At 45.6% G+C, this 13,344-nt stretch overlaps 2 non-coding genes across 2 annotated transcripts; both read left to right on the forward strand.

The window, feature by feature from the left end:
* Positions 1 to 9,315: 9,315 nt before the first annotated feature.
* On the forward strand, positions 9,316 to 9,387 carry TRNAM-CAU (transfer RNA methionine (anticodon CAU)). The gene has a single exon. It is a non-coding gene; the product is annotated as a tRNA-Met (tRNA).
* A 2,492-nt stretch (positions 9,388 to 11,879) lies between these two features.
* On the forward strand, positions 11,880 to 11,951 carry TRNAM-CAU (transfer RNA methionine (anticodon CAU)). The gene has a single exon. It is a non-coding gene; the product is annotated as a tRNA-Met (tRNA).
* Positions 11,952 to 13,344: the final 1,393 nt, after the last annotated feature.

Here is a 13,344-nt window from a genome sequence, read left to right on the forward strand (position 1 = left end):
GTGATGTAAGCAGAATGGCGCAGTGGAAGCGTGCTGGGCCCATAACCCAGAGGTCCGTGGATCGAAACCTCGCTCTGCTATGTTAATGCAAATTAGCATTTGCTATTTTGGTATCAGTTAGTTTTTCATATAATGGTGATGTAAGCAGAGTGGCGCAGTGGAAGCGTGCTGGGTCCATAACCCAGAGGTCCGTGGATCGAAACCACGCCCTGCTATGTTATTGAAAAGTAGCATTTGCTATTTTGGTATCAGTTAGTTTTTCATATAATGGTGATGTAAGCAGAGTGGCGCAGTGGAAGCGTGCTGGGCCCATAACCCAGAGGTCCGTGGATCGAAACCACGCTCTGCTATGTTAATGCAAAGTAGCATTTGCTATTTTGGTATCAGTTAGTTTTTCATATAATGGTAATGTAAGCAGAGTGGCGCAGTGGAAGCGTGCTGGGCCCATAACCCAGAGGTCCGTGGACCGAAACCACGCTCTGCTATGTTAATGCAAAGTAGCATTTGCTATTTTGGTATCAGTTAATTTTTCATATAATGGTGATGTAAGCAGAGTGGCGCAGTGGAAGCGTGCTGGGCCCATAACCCAGAGGTCCGTGGATCGAAACCACGCTCTGCTATGTTAATGCAAAGTAGCATTTGCTCTATTGGTATCAGTTAGTTTTTCATATAATGGTGATGTAAGCAGAGTGGCGCAGTGGAAGCGTGCTGGGCCCATAACCCAGAGGTCCGTGGATCGAAACCACGCTCTGCTATGTTATTGAAAAGTAGCATTTGCTATTTTGGTATCAGTTAGTTTTTCATATAATGGTGATGTAAGCAGAGTGGCGCAGTGGAAGCGTGCTGGGCCCATAACCCAGAGGTCCGTGGATCGAAACCACGCTCTGCTATGTTAATGCAAAGTAGCATTTGCTCTTTTGGTATCAGTTAGTTTTTCATATATTGGTGATGTAAGCAGAGTGGCGCAGTGGAAGCGTGCTGGGCCCATAACCCAGAGGTCCGTGGATCGAAACCACGCTCTGCTATGTTATTGAAAAGTAGCATTTGCTATTTTGATATCAGTTAGTTTTTCATATAATGGTGATGTAAGCAGAGTGGCGCAGTGGAAGCGTGCTGGGCCCATAACCCACAGGTCCATGGATCGAAACCACGCTCTGCTATGTTAATGCAAAGTAGCATTTGCTATTTTGGTATTAGTTAGTTTTTCATATAATGGCGACGTAAGCAGAGTGGCGCAGTGGAAGCGTGCTGGGCCCATAACCCAGAGGTCCGTGGATCGAAACCACGCTCTGCTATGTTATTGAAAAGTAGCATTTGCTATTTTGGTATCAGTTAGTTTTTCATATAATGGTGATGTAAGCAGAGTGGCGCAGTGGAAGCGTGCTGGGCCCATAACCCAGAGGTCCGTGGATCGAAACCACGCTCTGCTATGTTAATGCAAAGTAGCATTTGCTCTTTTGGTATCAGTTAGTTTTTCATATATTGGTGATGTAAGCAGAGTGGCGCAGTGGAAGCGTGCTGGGCCCATAACCCAGAGGTCCGTGGATCGAAACCACGCTCTGCTATGTTATTGAAAAGTAGCATTTGCTATTTTGATATCAGTTAGTTTTTCATATAATGGTGATGTAAGCAGAGTGGCGCAGTGGAAGCGTGCTGGGCCCATAACCCACAGGTCCGTGGATCGAAACCACGCTCTGCTATGTTAATGCAAAGTAGCATTTGCTATTTTGGTATTAGTTAGTTTTTCATATAATGGCGACGTAAGCAGAGTGGCGCAGTGGAAGCGTGCTGGGCCCATAACCCAGAGGTCCGTGGATCGAAATCACGCTCTGCTATGTTAATGCAAAGTAGCATTTGCTATTTTGGTATCAGTTAGTTTTTCATATAATGGTGATGTAAGCAGAATGGCGCAGTGGAAGCGTGCTGGGCCCATAACCCAGAGGTCCGTGGATCGAAACCTCGCTCTGCTATGTTAATGCAAATTAGCATTTGCTATTTTGGTATCAGTTAGTTTTTCATATAATGGTGATGTAAGCAGAGTGGCGCAGTGGAAGCGTGCTGGGTCCATAACCCAGAGGTCCGTGGATCGAAACCACGCCCTGCTATGTTATTGAAAAGTAGCATTTGCTATTTTGGTATCAGTTAGTTTTTCATATAATGGTGATGTAAGCAGAGTGGCGCAGTGGAAGCGTGCTTGGCCCATAACCCAGAGGTCCGTGAATCGAAACCACGCTCTGCTATGTTAATGCAAAGTAGCATTTGCTATTTTGGTATAAGTTAGTTTTTCATATAATGGTGATGTAAGCAGAGTGGAAGCGTGCTGGGCCCATAACCCAGAGGTCCGTGGATCGAAACCACGCTCTGCTATGTTAATGCAAAGTAGCATTTGCTATTTTGGTATCAGCTAGTTTTTCATATAATGGTGATGTAAGCAGAGTGGCGCAGTGGAAGCGTGCTGGGCCCATAACCCAGAGGTCCGTGGATCGAAACCACGCTCTGCTATGTTAATGCAAAGTAGCATTTGCTATTTTGGTATCAGTTAATTTTTCATATAATGGCGACGTAAGCAGAGTGGCGCAGTGGAAGCGTGCTGGGCCCATAACCCAGAGGTCCGTGGATCGAAATCACGCTCTGCTATGTTAATGCAAAGTAGCATTTGCTATTTTGGTATCAGTTAGATTTTCATATAATGGTGATGTAAGCAGAATGGCGCAGTGGAAGCGTGCTGGGCCCATAACCCAGAGGTCCGTGGATCGAAACCTCGCTCTGCTATGTTAATGCAAATTAGCATTTGCTATTTTGGTATCAGTTAGTTTTTCATATAATGGTGATGTAAGTAGAGTGGCGCAGTGGAAGCGTGCTGGGTCCATAACCCAGAGGTTCGTGGATCGAAACCACGCCCTGCTATGTTATTGAAAAGTAGCATTTGCTATTTTGGTATCAGGTAGTTTTTCATATAATGGTGATGTAAGCAGAGTGGCGCAGTGGAAGCGTGCTGGGCCCATAACCCAGAGGTCCGTGGATCGAAACCACGCTCTGCTATGTTAATGCAAAGTAGCATTTGCTATTTTGGTATCAGTTAGTTTTTCATATAATGGTAATGTAAGCAGAGTGGCGCAGTGGAAGCGTGCTGGGCCCATAACCCAGAGGTCCGTGGACCGAAACCACGCTCTGCTATGTTAATGCAAAGTAGCATTTGCTATTTTGGTATCAGTTAGTTTTTCATATAATGCCGATGTAAGCAGAGTGGCGCAGTGGAAGCGTGCTGGGCCCATAACCCAGAGGTCCGTGGATCGAAACAACGCTCTGCTATGTTAATGCAAAGTAGCATTTGCTATTTTGGTATCAGCTAGTTTTTCATATAATGGTGATGTAAGCAGAGTGGCGCAGTGGAAGCGTGCTGGGCCCATAACCCAGAGGTCCGTGGATCGAAACCACGCTCTGCTATGTTAATGCAAAGTAGCATTTGCTATTTTGGTATCAGTTAATTTTTCATAGAATGGTGATGTAAGCAGAGTGGCGCAGTGAAAGCGTGCTGGGCCCATAATCCAGAGGTCCGTGGATCGAAACCACGCTCTGCTATGTTATTGCAAAGTACCATTTGCTATTTTGGTATCAGTTAGTTTTTCATATAATGGTGATGTAAGCAGAGTGGCGCAGTGGAAGCGTGCTGGGCCCATAACCCAGAGTTCCGTGGATAGAAACAACGCTCTGCTATGTTAATGCAAAGTAGCATTTGCTATTTTGGTATCAGTTAATTTTTCATATAATGGTGATGTAAGCAGAGTGGCGCAGTGGAAGCGTGCTGGGCCCATAACCCAGAGGTCCGTGGATCGAAACCACGCTCTGCTATGTTAATGCAAAGTAGCATTTGCTATTTTGGTATCAGTTAATTTTTCATATAATGGTGATGTAAGCAGAGTGGCGCAGTGGAAGCGTGCTGGGCCCATATCCCAGAGGTCCGTGGATCGAAAGCACGCTCTGCTATGTTAACGCAAAGTAGCATTTGCTATTTTGGTATCAGTTAGTTTTTCATAGAATGGTGATGTAAGCAGAGTGGCGCAGTGGAAGCGTGCTGGGCCCATAACCCAGAGGTCCGTGGATCGAAACCACGCTCTGCTATGTTATTGCAAAGTAGCATTTGCTATTTTGCTATCAGTTAGTTTTTCACGTAACGGTGATGTATGCAGAGTGGCGCAGTGGAGGCTTGCTGGGCCCTTAACCCAGAGGTCCGTGGATCGTAACCACGCTCTGCTATGTTAATGCAAAGTAGCATTTGCTATTTTGGTATCAGTTAGTTTTTCATAGAATGGTGATGTAAGCAGAGTGGCGCACTGGAATCGTGCTGGGCCCATAATCCAGAGGTCCGTGGATCGAAACCACGCTCTGCTATGTTATTGCAAAGTAGCATTTGCTATTTTGGTATCAGTTAGTTTTTCATATAATGGTGATGTAAGCAGAGTGGCGCAGTGGAAGCGTGCTGGGCCCATAACCCAGAGGTCCGTGGATCGAAACAACGCTCTGCTATGTTAATGCAAGGTAGCATTTGCTATTTTGGTATCAGTTAATTTTTCATATAATGGTGATGTAAGCAGAGTGGCGCAGTGGAAGCGTGCTGGGCCCATAACCCAGAGGTCCGTGGATCGAAACCACGCTCTGCTATGTTAACGCAAAGTAGCATTTGCTATTTTGGTATCAGTTAGTTTTTCATAGAATGGTGATGTAAGCAGAGTGGCGCAGTGGAAGCGTGCTGGGCCCATAACCCAGAGGTCCGTGGATCGAAACCACGCTCTTCTATGTTATTGCAAAGTAGCATTTGCTATTTTGCTATCAGTTAGTTTTTCACGTAACGGTGATGTATGCAGAGTGGCGCAGTGGAGGCTTGCTGGGTCCTTAACCCAGAGGTCCGTGGATCGAAACCACGCTCTGCTATGTTAATGCAAAGTAGCATTTGCTATTTGGTATCAGTTAGTTTTTCATAGAATGGTGATGTAAGCAGGGTGGCGCAGTGGAAGCGTGCTGGGCCCATAACCCAGAGGTCAGTGGATCGAAACCACGCTCTGCTAAGTTAATGCAAATTAGCATTTGCTATTTTGGTATCAGTTAGTTTTTCATAGAATGGTGATGTAAGCAGAGTGGCGCAGTGGAAGCGTGCTGGGCCCAAAACCCAGAGGTCCGTGGATCGAAACCACGCTCTGCTATGTTATTGCAAAGTAGCATTTGCTATTTTGGTATCAGTTAGTTTTTCATATAATGGTGATGTAAGCAGAGTGGCGCAGTGGAAGCGTGCTGGGCCCAAAACCCAGAGGTCCGTGGATCGAAACCACGATCTGCTATGTTAATGCAAAGTAGCATTTGCTATTTTGGTATCAGTTAGTTTTTCATGTAATGGCGATGTAAGTAGAGTGGCGCAGTGGTAGCGTACTGGGCCCATAACCCAGAGGTCCGTGGATCGAAACCACGCTCTGCTAAATTAAAGCAAAATAGCACTTGCTATTTTCATATAAGTTAGTTTGTTCATACAATGATCATGTAAGCAGAATGGCGCAGTGGAAGCGTGCTGGGCCCATAACCCAGAGGTCCGTGGATCGAAACCACGCTCTGCTATGTTATTGAAAAGTAGCATTTGCTATTTTGGTATCAGTTAGTTTTTCATATAATGGTGATGTAAGCACAGTGGCGCAGTGGAAGCGTGCTGGGCCCATAACCCAGAGGTCCGTGGATCGAAACCACGCTCTGCTATGTTAATGCAAAGTAGCATTTGCTATATTGGTATCAGTTAGTTTTTCATATAATGGTAATGTAAGCAGAGTGGCGCAGTGGAAGCGTGCTGGGCCCATAACCCAGAGGTCCGTGGATCGAAACCACGCTCTGCTATGTTAATGCAAAGTAGCATTTGCTATATTGGTATCAGTTAATTTTTCATATAATGGTGATGTAAGCAGAGTGGCGCAGTGGAAGCGTGCTCGGCCCATAACTCAGAGGTCCGTGGATCGAAACCACGCTCTGCTATGTCATTGAAAAGTAGCATTTGCTATTTTGGTATCAGTTAGTTTTTCATATAATGGTGATGCAAGCAGAGTGGCGCAGTGGTAGCGTGCTTGGCCCATAACCCAGAGGTCCGTGGATCGAAACCACGCTCTGCTATGTTAATGCAAAGTAGCATTTGCTATTTTGGTATCAGTTAGTTTTTCATGTAAGGGTGATGTATGCAGAGTGGGGCAGTGGAAGCGTGCTGGGCCCATAACCCATAGGTCCTTGGATCGAAACCACGCTCTGCTATGTTAATGCAAAGTAGCACTTGCTATTTTGATATAAGTTAGTTTGTTCATACCATGATCATGTAAGCAGAGTGGCGCAGTGGAAGCGTGCTGGGCCCATAACCCAGAGGTCCGTGGATCGAAACCACGCTCTGCTATGTTATTGAAAAGTAGCATTTGCTATTTTGGTATCAGTTAGTTTTTCATATAATGGTGATGTAAGCAGAGTGGCGCAGTGGAAGCGTGCTGGGCCCATAACCCAGAGGTCCGTGGATCGAAACCACGCTCTGCTATGTTAATGCAAAGTAGCATTTGCTCTTTTGGTATCAGTTAGTTTTTCATATATTGGTGATGTAAGCAGAGTGGCGCAGTGGAAGCGTGCTGGGCCCATAACCCAGAGGTCCGTGGATCGAAACCACGCTCTGCTATGTTATTGAAAAGTAGCATTTGCTATTTTGGTATCAGTTAGTTTTTCATATAATGGTGATGTAAGCAGAGTGGCGCAGTGGAAGCGTGCTGGGCCCATAACCCACAGGTCCGTGGATCGAAACCACGCTCTGCTATGTTAATGCAAAGTAGCATTTGCTATTTTGGTATTAGTTAGTTTTTCATATAATGGCGACGTAAGCAGAGTGGCGCAGTGGAAGCGTGCTGGGCCCATAACCCAGAGGTCCGTGGATCGAAATCACGCTCTGCTATGTTAATGCAAAGTAGCATTTGCTATTTTGGTATCAGTTAGTTTTTCATATAATGGTGATGTAAGCAGAATGGCGCAGTGGAAGCGTGCTGGGCCCATAACCCAGAGGTCCGTGGATCGAAACCTCGCTCTGCTATGTTAATGCAAATTAGCATTTGCTATTTTGGTATCAGTTAGTTTTTCATATAATGGTGATGTAAGCAGAGTGGCGCAGTGGAAGCGTGCTGGGTCCATAACCCAGAGGTCCGTGGATCGAAACCACGCCCTGCTATGTTATTGAAAAGTAGCATTTGCTATTTTGGTATCAGTTAGTTTTTCATATAATGGTGATGTAAGCAGAGTGGCGCAGTGGAAGCGTGCTTGGCCCATAACCCAGAGGTCCGTGAATCGAAACCACGCTCTGCTATGTTAATGCAAAGTAGCATTTGCTATTTTGGTATAAGTTAGTTTTTCATATAATGGTGATGTAAGCAGAGTGGCGCAGTGGAAGCGTGCAGGGCCCATAACCCAGAGGTCCGTGGATCGAAACCACGCTCTGCTATGTTAATGCAAAGTAGCATTTGCTATTTTGGTATCAGCTAGTTTTTCATATAATGGTGATGTAAGCAGAGTGGCGCAGTGGAAGCGTGCTGGGCCCATAACCCAGAGGTCCGTGGATCGAAACCACGCTATGCTATGTTAATGCAAAGTAGCATTTGCTATTTTGGTATCAGTTAATTTTTCATATAATGGCGACGTAAGCAGAGTGGCGCAGTGGAAGCGTGCTGGGCCCATAACCCAGAGGTCCGTGGATCGAAACCACGCTCTGCTATGTTAATGCAAAGTAGCATTTGCTCTTTTGGTATCAGTTAGTTTTTCATATATTGGTGATGTAAGCAGAGTGGCGCAGTGGAAGCGTGCTGGGCCCATAACCCAGAGGTCCGTGGATCGAAACCACGCTCTGCTATGTTATTGAAAAGTAGCATTTGCTATTTTGGTATCAGTTAGTTTTTCATATAATGGTGATGTAAGCAGAGTGGCGCAGTGGAAGCGTGCTGGGCCCATAACCCACAGGTCCGTGGATCGAAACCACGCTCTGCTATGTTAATGCAAAGTAGCATTTGCTATTTTGGTATTAGTTAGTTTTTCATATAATGGCGACGTAAGCAGAGTGGCGCAGTGGAAGCGTGCTGGGCCCATAACCCAGAGGTCCGTGGATCGAAATCACGCTCTGCTATGTTAATGCAAAGTAGCATTTGCTATTTTGGTATCAGTTAGTTTTTCATATAATGGTGATGTAAGCAGAATGGCGCAGTGGAAGCGTGCTGGGCCCATAACCCAGAGGTCCGTGGATCGAAACCTCGCTCTGCTATGTTAATGCAAATTAGCATTGCTATTTTGGTATCAGTTAGTTTTTCATATAATGGTGATGTAAGCAGAGTGGCGCAGTGGAAGCGTGCTGGGTCCATAACCCAGAGGTCCGTGGATCGAAACCACGCCCTGCTATGTTATTGAAAAGTAGCATTTGCTATTTTGGTATCAGTTAGTTTTTCATATAATGGTGATGTAAGCAGAGTGGCGCAGTGGAAGCGTGCTTGGCCCATAACCCAGAGGTCCGTGAATCGAAACCACGCTCTGCTATGTTAATGCAAAGTAGCATTTGCTATTTTGGTATAAGTTAGTTTTTCATATAATGGTGATGTAAGCAGAGTGGCGCAGTGGAAGCGTGCTGGGCCCATAACCCAGAGGTCCGTGGATCGAAACCACGCTCTGCTATGTTAATGCAAAGTAGCATTTGCTATTTTGGTATCAGCTAGTTTTTCATATAATGGTGATGTAAGCAGAGTGGCGCAGTGGAAGCGTGCTGGGCCCATAACCCAGAGGTCCGTGGATCGAAACCACGCTCTGCTATGTTAATGCAAAGTAGCATTTGCTATTTTGGTATCAGTTAATTTTTCATATAATGGCGACGTAAGCAGAGTGGCGCAGTGGAAGCGTGCTGGGCCCATAACCCAGAGGTCCGTGGATCGAAATCACGCTCTGCTATGTTAATGCAAAGTAGCATTTGCTATTTTGGTATCAGTTAGTTTTTCATATAATGGTGATGTAAGCAGAATGGCGCAGTGGAAGCGTGCTGGGCCCATAACCCAGAGGTCCGTGGATCGAAACCTCGCTCTGCTATGTTAATGCAAATTAGCATTTGCTATTTTGGTATCAGTTAGTTTTTCATATAATGGTGATGTAAGTAGAGTGGCGCAGTGGAAGCGTGCTGGGTCCATAACCCAGAGGTCCGTGGATCGAAACCACGCCCTGCTATGTTATTGAAAAGTAGCATTTGCTATTTTGGTATCAGGTAGTTTTTCATATAATGGTGATGTAAGCAGAGTGGCGCAGTGGAAGCGTGCTGGGCTCATAACCCAGAGGTCCGTGGATCGAAACCACGCTCTGCTATGTTAATGCAAAGTAGCATTTGCTATTTTGGTATCAGTTAGTTTTTCATATAATGGTAATGTAAGCAGAGTGGCGCAGTGGAAGCGTGCTGGGCCCATAACCCAGAGGTCCGTGGACCGAAACCACGCTCTGCTATGTTAATGCAAAGTAGCATTTGCTATTTTGGTATCAGTTAGTTTTTCATATAATGCCGATGTAAGCAGAGTGGCGCAGTGGAAGCGTGCTGGGCCCATAACCCAGAGGTCCGTGGATCGAAACAACGCTCTGCTATGTTAATGCAAAGTAGCATTTGCTATTTTGGTATCAGCTAGTTTTTCATATAATGGTGATGTAAGCAGAGTGGCGCAGTGGAAGCGTGCTGGGCCCATAACCCAGAGGTCCGTGGATCGAAACCACGCTCTGCTATGTTAATGCAAAGTAGCATTTGCTATTTTGGTATCAGTTAATTTTTCATAGAATGGTGATGTAAGCAGAGTGGCGCAGTGAAAGCGTGCTGGGCCCATAATCCAGAGGTCCGTGGATCGAAACCACGCTCTGCTATGTTATTGCAAAGTACCATTTGCTATTTTGGTATCAGTTAGTTTTTCATATAATGGTGATGTAAGCAGAGTGGCGCAGTGGAAGCGTGCTGGGCCCATAACCCAGAGTTCCGTGGATAGAAACAACGCTCTGCTATGTTAATGCAAAGTAGCATTTGCTATTTTGGTATCAGTTAATTTTTCATATAATGGTGATGTAAGCAGAGTGGCGCAGTGGAAGCGTGCTGGGCCCATAACCCAGAGGTCCGTGGATCGAAACCACGCTCTGCTATGTTAATGCAAAGTAGCATTTGCTATTTTGGTATCAGTTAATTTTTCATATAATGGTGATGTAAGCAGAGTGGCGCAGTGGAAGCGTGCTGGGCCCATATCCCAGAGGTCCGTGGATCGGAACCACGCTCTGCTATGTTAACGCAAAGTAGCATTTGCTATTTTGGTATCAGTTAGTTTTTCATAGAATGGTGATGTAAGCAGAGTGGCGCAGTGGAAGCGTGCTGGGCCCATAACCCAGAGGTCCGTGGATCGAAACCACGCTCTGCTATGTTATTGCAAAGTAGCATTTGCTATTTTGCTATCAGTTAGTTTTTCACGTAACGGTGATGTATGCAGAGTGGCGCAGTGGAGGCTTGCTGGGCCCTTAACCCAGAGGTCCGTGGATCGTAACCACGCTCTGCTATGTTAATGCAAAGTAGCATTTGCTATTTTGGTATCAGTTAGTTTTTCATAGAATAGTGATGTAAGCAGAGTGGCGCAGTGGAAGCGTGCTGGGCCCATAATCCAGAGGTCCGTGGATCGAAACCACGCTCTGCTATGTTATTGCAAAGTAGCATTTGCTATTTTGGTATCAGTTAGTTTTTCATATAATGGTGATGTAAGCAGAGTGGCGCAGTGGAAGCGTGCTGGGCCCATAACCCAGAGGTCCGTGGATCGAAACAACGCTCTGCTATGTTAATGCAAAGTAGCATTTGCTATTTTGGTATCAGTTAGTTTTTCATATAATGGCGATGTAAGCAGAGTGGCGCAGTGGAAGCGTGCTGGGCCCATAACCCAGAGGTCCGTGGATCGAAACCACGCTCTGCTATGTTAATGCAAGGTAGCATTTGCTATTTTGGTATCAGTTAATTTTTCATATAATGGTGATGTAAGCAGAGTGGCGCAGTGGAAGCGTGCTGGGCCCATAACCCAGAGGTCCGTGGATCGAAACCACGCTCTGCTATGTTAACGCAAAGTAGCATTTGCTATTTTGGTATCAGTTAGTTTTTCATAGAATGGTGATGTAAGCAGAGTGGCACAGTGGAAGCGTGCTGGGCCCATAACCCAGAGGTCCGTGGATCGAAACCACGCTCTGCTATGTTATTGCAAAGTAGCATTTGCTATTTTGCTATCAGTTAGTTTTTCACGTAACGGTGATGTATGCAGAGTGGCGCAGTGGAGGCTTGCTGGGTCCTTAACCCAGAGGTCCGTGGATCGAAACCACGCTCTGCTATGTTAATGCAAAGTAGCATTTGCTATTTGGTATCAGTTAGTTTTTCATAGAATGGTGATGTAAGCAGAGTGGCGCAGTGGAAGCGTGCTGGGCCCATAACCCAGAGGTCAGTGGATCGAAACCACGCTCTGCTAAGTTAATGCAAATTAGCATTTGCTATTTTGGTATCAGTTAGTTTTTCATAGAATGGTGATGTAAGCAGAGTGGCGCAGTGGAAGCGTGCTGGGCCCAAAACCCAGAGGTCCGTGGATCGAAACCACGCTCTGCTATGTTATTGCAAAGTAGCATTTGCTATTTTGGTATCAGTTAGTTTTTCATATAATGGTGATGTAAGCAGAGTGGCGCAGTGGAAGCGTGCTGGGCCCAAAACCCAGAGGTCCGTGGATCGAAACCACGATCTGCTATGTTAATGCAAAGTAGCATTTGCTATTTTGGTATCAGTTAGTTTTTCATGTAATGGCGATGTAAGCAGAGTGGCGCAGTGGTAGCGTACTGGGCCCATAACCCAGAGGTCCGTGGATCGAAACCACGCTCTGCTAAATTAAAGCAAAATAGCACTTGCTATTTTCATATAAGTTAGTTTGTTCATACAATGATCATGTAAGCAGAATGGCGCAGTGGAAGCGTGCTGGGCCCATAACCCAGAGGTCCGTGGATCGAAACCACGCTCTGCTATGTTATTGAAAAGTAGCATTTGCTATTTTGGTATCAGTTAGTTTTTCATATAATGGTGATGTAAGCACAGTGGCGCAGTGGAAGCGTGCTGGGCCCATAACCCAGAGGTCCGTGGATCGAAACCACGCTCTGCTATGTTAATGCAAAGTAGCATTTGCTATATTGGTATCAGTTAATTTTTCATATAATGGTGATGTAAGCAGAGTGGCGCAGTGGAAGCGTGCTCGGCCCATAACCCAGAGGTCCGTGGATCGAAACCACGCTCTGCTATGTCATTGAAAAGTAGCATTTGCTATTTTGGTATCAGTAAGTTTTTCATATAATGGTGATGCAAGCAGAGTGGCGCAGTGGTAGCGTGCTTGGCCCATAACCCAGAGGTCCGTGGATCGAAACCACGCTCTGCTATGTTAATGCAAAGTAGCATTTGCTATTTTGGTATCAGTTAGGTTTTCATATAATGGTGATGTAACAGAGTGGCGCAGTGGAAGCGTGCTGGGCCCATAACCAAGAGTTCCGTGGATAGAAACAACGCTCTGCTATGTTAATGCAAAGTAGCATTTGCTATTTTGGTATCAGTTAATTTTTCATATAATGGTGATGTAAGCAGAGTGGCGCAGTGGAAGCGTGCTGGGCCCATAACCCAGGGGTCCGTGGATCGAAACCACGCTCTGCTATGTTAATGCAAAGTAGCATTTGCTATTTTGGTATCAGTTAATTTTTCATATAATGGTGATGTAAGCAGAGTGGCGCAGTGGAAGCGTGCTGGGCCCATATCCCAGAGGTCCGTGGATCGGAACCACGCTCTGCTATGTTAACGCTAAGTAGCATTTGCTATTTTGGTATCAGTTAGTTATTCATAGAATGGTGATGTAAGCAGAGTGGCGCAGTGGAAGCGTGCTGGGCCCATAACCCAGAGGTCCGTGGATCGAAACCACGCTCTGCTATGTTATTGCAAAGTAGCATTTGCTATTTTGCTATCAGTTAGTTTTTCACGTAACGGTGATGTATGCAGAGTGGCGCAGTGGAGGCTTGCTGGGCCCTTAACCCAGAGGTCCGTGGATCGTAACCACGCTCTGCTATGTTAATGCAAAGTAGCATTTGCTATTTTGGTATCAGTTAGTTTTTCATAGAATGGTGATGTAAGCAGAGTGGCGCAGTGAAAGCGTGCTGGGCCCATAATCCAGAGGTCCGTGGATCGAAACCACGCTCTGCTATGTTATTGCAAAGTAGCATTTGCTATTTTGGTATCAGTTAGTT

The sequence above is a fragment of the Phalangium opilio genome, unplaced genomic scaffold (assembly GCF_054372755.1).
Source record: "Phalangium opilio isolate 3A_F unplaced genomic scaffold, DU_Popi_V2 ptg000078l_1, whole genome shotgun sequence".
NCBI classification, from domain to species: domain Eukaryota; kingdom Metazoa; phylum Arthropoda; class Arachnida; order Opiliones; family Phalangiidae; genus Phalangium; species Phalangium opilio.